Below are 5,785 nucleotides of genomic sequence, written 5' to 3'. Positions count from 1 at the left end.
GAGCTGTAGGATTCACGAATCAGAGCCTCTCTTTTGGCGCACGACTTTCTTTTCGTTGGCTTAGGTTTGGGGCGGCTCCAGGCAACGCCGAGTGTGGGCGGGTATCCTCTGACTAGTCAGCCCTGGGACTGGCCGTAACCTCTCGTCAATCACACCACCCCCTAAACCATTGGTCTGTGTGGCCCGAGGGCGGGCTGTTTGTGGGTACCTCCCTTGGCCCTGGAGATTGCCCTCTGAGGTGGAGCGGCGGAGCCCGAATCCGCATAGAGACACTTCAGTGCGTGTCTCAGTTCACTGGCTCGGGTGGGACAGGGAGGCAAGTTAGATCGGACATGGTCTTTTAAGGACTCTTCAACAACCCTCTTGGACTAAGTCTCAGGCACCAGTTGTAGTGACATCACGTTATATTATCTTTACCTGGCCTTGTTTTATTTGATGTTATTCTAACCTTAGCTTTCGAAGTTCACTGAGACGAGGATCCTTCTCACCAAAGACAGACTGGGGAAGAAGCCGGAGGTCAACCAAATAAAACTGTACGGGTCCCTCCATATAGGCAGCTGGAAGGAGAGCTGTCCACACTTTGAGCAGACTGCTCTTACCCAACTGCAGGCCAGAAATTGCTAAGCTTTTGCGCAGAGGTTATAACTTCTTGGACCAAAAAGATTCATCAAGCCGGGTGTGGTGGCGCACGCCTTTAATCCCAGCACTCGGGAGGCAGAGGTAGGAGGATTGCCATGAGTTCAAGGCCACCCTGAGACTACAGAGTTAATTCCAGGTCAGCCTGGACCAGAGTGAGACCCTACCTCGAAAAACCAAAAAAAAAAAAAAAGATTCATCAATCAGGTCAACCAAAGGAAGTAGGACAAAAACTGCATCCTCCACTGCAGAAGCAGGAAGAGAAAACAGCTATCAAAATAAGGAACAATACCAGATTTAAGAGCTGCAAGACCAAATCTCTGATTTAATGAATTTAGTTTCTGACTCACTGCTTTATGAATAAAATGAAAGAAGATGGTTGGATTCTATGGCTTGCAAGAGTAAAGTTTATTTTGCTGTCAAGGCTTCATTTGTAGTCCCCTAGACTACTTACAATTTCTTGTTTGCTTAACAACTCAACATTGGTTGGCTCAGTGAGGAGCCATGTGATAAAGAAGGCATTATTCTGATTAATTTGTTTCATTGGAATTGAGTAGTAACTATAACTTTTCACCATGAGAGACTGCACAGATACACAAAAATATGGCATGGCTTCTGTCTTAATAAGCTGCATGTTGTTTTGTAATGTTAGGCCAACAACACAAGAGACAACTAGGAAACACTTAAGATACAATGATGGGTCAAATCTACTGTAATAGTTAGCAGCTCCAAAAGATAGCAGCACTTCCCATTTCAGAGTGCTTTATAGCTTTCAGTTGTATTCTGTTTCACTTGTGTTACTTCAGGAACCTTTTGTTTTGGCTGTACTGAATACAGATGTCTTCAGAGGGGAGCAAGAAGGATGTTGGGTCCTATCATATGTATAGGAACAGGGAGGGCGGTGCAGAGATTGGGAATCCACGAAGAGGAGAGTATTTGTTCAAAGAGGCTGAGACAAGAATAAGCACCAAGAATCTACAGAATCCTTGGGAGACAAATGATCACTAGAGTGCTGTGTTAATCACTTGTGGTATTTTGGCTAAGATTAAATGTAATGTTGTGTAGCCCAAATGGTCAGAACCATTTTGAGCCCTTAATTTTTTGGAGGAAAGAGGCTAAAAGCTTGAGATTGATAATGTTAAGTTTCTTGTACTTGTAATGATTAAACTGATTTTATTTCCTTTTTTTTTTTTTTTTTTGGTTTTTCAAGGTAGGGTCTCACTCTGGTCCAGGCTGACCTGGAATTAACTCTGTAGTCTCAGGGTGGCCTTGAACTCACGGTGATCCTCCTACCTCTGCCTCCCAAGTGCTGGGATTAAAGGCGTGCGCCACCACGCCCGGCTTGATTTTATTTCTTGGTTAGCATACAGAGTTGTGGTATCATGGTGTTTTCAATACAATTTGTTTTAGTTGATTTTCCTTTCCTCCTCTTCACTTTGATCCCCTTCTCGCTCTTGCATCCTCTCTGCTTCAGTCTACTTCCTGTCACTTTACATGTGCACTTCTGTTTATATGTCCTTTCTCCCTTCCCCTACTCCACTTCTTGTCATCCCTTATTACCTGCTCTAGCTCACTATTCAAGAGTTATTCACACTCCTCCCACCCTTCATAAGCATACATATAGATATTAAAAGCTAGGATCTACATATGAGACAGAACATGTGGCTTTGGTCTTTCTGCATGTGGGTCACTTTGATGTAATTCTTTCCAGGATTTTCATTTTTCTGCAGACTTCATAATTTTATTTTTTTATTGCTGAGTAAATTCCATTGTGTTTATAAACCACATTTTTATTATACATTCATCTATTCATGGGTATATAAGCTGGTTCCATTTCCTGCTATTGTGAATAGAGCAGCAATAAACACGGACGTGCAAGTATCTCTGTAGTAGGAAATGGAGTCTTTAGGGGCTATGCTCAGGAGTGGTATAGCTAGGTCATATGGCAGCTCTATTTCTAAGTTTTTGAGATACTTCTTTTTCAATTTAGTTAATTTATTTGAAAGAGAGACAGACAGAGAACAGGCATGCCAAGGCCTCCTACCACTGTAAACAAACTCCAGATGTTTGCACATTTTGTGGTCTGGCTTTACATGGGTAATAGGGAATCAAACCTGGGCCATCAGGTTTTGCAAGCAAGCGCCTTTAACCACTGAGCCATTTCTTGAGCCCTTGAGATACATCTATACTGATTTCCATAATGGCTGTACTATTCAAGCTGATTTTAAATTATAAATTAAAAATGACCACAGATGAGGAGATATTCCAAACTTCTTGTATCTTCCTCAATTTCCTCATGGATATAATAACACTTCCAGGGGTTCTATCTCATAATAAGGGATTCTTTTCCCAAGCTACCCCCCTACAATTTCACTGCTTAATTGGGAATGTTCATTTTCGGATTTAAATGATATGAATTGAGAGAAGCTGTTACCACAATACTTCATCAAAGTTGTCCATGCAATCCTTCTCTTTTTCAAAGTTATCTCTGTGTGCCAGGCATTGCCCAGTAACCCTTCACATTGCTGTCCATCCCTGCTATGATTCACCATATCTGTAGCAGGTACATGGGCGCCACGTATGTATGTATGTTGGTCAGTGTTCTGTCATTGTGATAAAATATCTTAGAGAAACAACTACTTCTATGATGTTCCACCTCACCGTAGGCCCAGAGAAAGGGAGCAACTGACCATGAACCTCCAAAACCATGAACCAAAATTAGTCTTTCCTGTTTTATTTTGTTTCTCTCGTGTATTTTCCCTCAAAAAAAAAAAAAAAAAAAAAAGTCTGCCTAACACAAAAGACATGCCTCTAGCAACCTTCCTCAAATTAGGCCCCATGTCCTAGAGTGTCTATTAACTTCTCGGTGGTCTGTTCAACTATGAAACCCATTAACTGATGAAATCAGAACTCTCATGATCCAATAACTTCCCCAAAGTCTATCCAACTGGCAAGCAAGCCTTTAGCACATGCCATTGGGGAATATTTTAGATCTAAACCATAAAAGCAAGTCATTTTGGTAAATAACCCTCCCCCCCCCGCCGCCAACCAATAAGCACTCACTATTTGCTTCATCATTCTCAAATGTGAGCCCAGGCTGGCGGGCTTTTCAAGTAAGTACCTATAACTGCTAAGCCTTCTCCCCAGCCCTACATCCTCAGTTTCATCCATAACAATTCCTTTCTCACACAGAGTGTACTTAACCTAGGATAAGGTTTGTGTTGTGTAGTCTAGCAGCAAGAAAAGTTCATCAAAACCTTCCTAATTTTGATCTGGTGACTCATTCACACTAACACAGAGCAGCATATATCTATTAGAGACTATTTGAACATCAGCTATTTTGAGTTGTGTTCTACTTTTTTCTTGCTTCTCAAATGGTAGGTGATCACTGTGTTAGCTCTCCAAAACTGTAAGAACACACCTATGATAAATTTAAAGAAAGGTTTATTTTGGCTCACAGTGTCAGAGGTTTCAGACTGTGAGGGTTTGGTCCTGTGGCAAACAGGGCATCATGGTAGGCTGGATATGGTAGAATGAAACTGCTCACCTTAATGCTGCTGCTACTGCTAGAAAACAGAGAAAGAGGAAGAGGCTGGGGTCCTGCTAACCTTTTCTAGGGCACAACCCCAGTGACCCATGGACTAAAGATTCAACCACCTCACCACCTCCCAGTGTACCATGGCTGGGAATCAGCCTTCAGTACTTGGGTCTCTAAGGAACCCTTGTTTAAACCTTAGCAGCCATCATGAGAAACTTTCTTGTTTTCACATCCTTTGTATCTTAAAAGAAAAAGTCTGTGCTCTAACTTTCAACAAATTAATTCAGAGGTGAGTGAATTTCTATTCCAGCCTAAGGTTGTAAGGGAGGGGAGAATGACTAGGAACCTCTCAGAGTGCACAGCTTTTAATCTTTAGATGGACTGTATATATGGAAGGGTCAGGGAATGTCCCTTATCTCAATGGAGTTGTACAGTTTAGTGACACATACAGATGTGGGCTTTCCTATGCTATTAACACAATTAGAAAGAGTTCATGACCTCAAGAAGATTTGAAATTACTGAAGTTTAGAGGGAAATTGTTTGGCTGTGTGGTGGTGGAGCCTGACTCAGGCTCCCAGGTCTGTCAGAACTTTCTGCCATCAAGGCAGAGCTCTCGGCTTACTCACATAAGCCCACCTAAGTTTTACCTCTCTGCTACTCAGAGGCAATAAAAATTCATCAGACTCAGAATGGTTGAATTCAGATGGTGATAAAATCCCAGTATAACTTTCTCCAAAGAATGTTCTGATTAATAGAAACTGCAGAGGAACTAATTTTATGAAAATAGCAAATGGGATTGTTTCAGTTGAACCGAGCTGGGAGAGTTGGTGTGGACGCCAAGCAGGAAGACGCAAACAACCCTATTGTGTGGAGCTGACAGCCCCAATCTTGTTGTGTGTTTATTAAATGTCTTTCGGCTGTAAATTATTAAGCTTGGATTTGGGAAGATGTGGTAGCTGACAGAATAAGACAAAAGAGCGGAAAGCAGACGTGGATCCCTTCCTTCAGCATTATTGCAGTATTGTGTTTTGTGAAAAGCCCTTGTCCCCCGCTGTGTCTGAGAAGGGGGTCTATTCGCCCTTTGGTGAGCTCAGAAGCTGTGGAGACAAGCATCATGCTTTTGATTTCTGGATGATTTGCTTGCTAGCTCTTTACAAATTAGAATACTTTGCAGAGAAAATTCAACCTGTTGGCTCAACAACTGGGAGGAAGGTGTTTTGTCTATTCTCTGAAAGGGCTTCTGTGCCCAGACAAGGAAAAGCTTGGCAAGCCTTAACACTTGGAAGTACCAAATAAAGTATTCGGGGCACAAAACTGTCAGATCAGGTTCACGTTGCTTATTTGATCACTGGCACCTCTCCTAGCACTAGGTGAGAGCTCCAAGCTTTGTTTCTTTTTTAAATTTTTTGTTGTTGTTGTTTTTGTTTATTTTTCAAGGTAGAGTCTGCTCCACCCTAGGCTGACCTAGAATTTGCTATGTAGTCTTAGGATGGCCTTGAACTCACTGCGGTCCTCCTACCTCTGACCTCCCCCCCCCCCCCAGCGAGCGCTGGGATTAAAGGCATGAGCCACCATGCCCAGCTTTTAATTTTTTTACAACATTTTCTTTTT

Source organism: Jaculus jaculus, chromosome 3 (genome assembly GCF_020740685.1).
Source record: "Jaculus jaculus isolate mJacJac1 chromosome 3, mJacJac1.mat.Y.cur, whole genome shotgun sequence".
NCBI lineage: Eukaryota > Metazoa > Chordata > Mammalia > Rodentia > Dipodidae > Jaculus > Jaculus jaculus.
Note: the sequence above shows the minus strand (reverse complement) of the source record.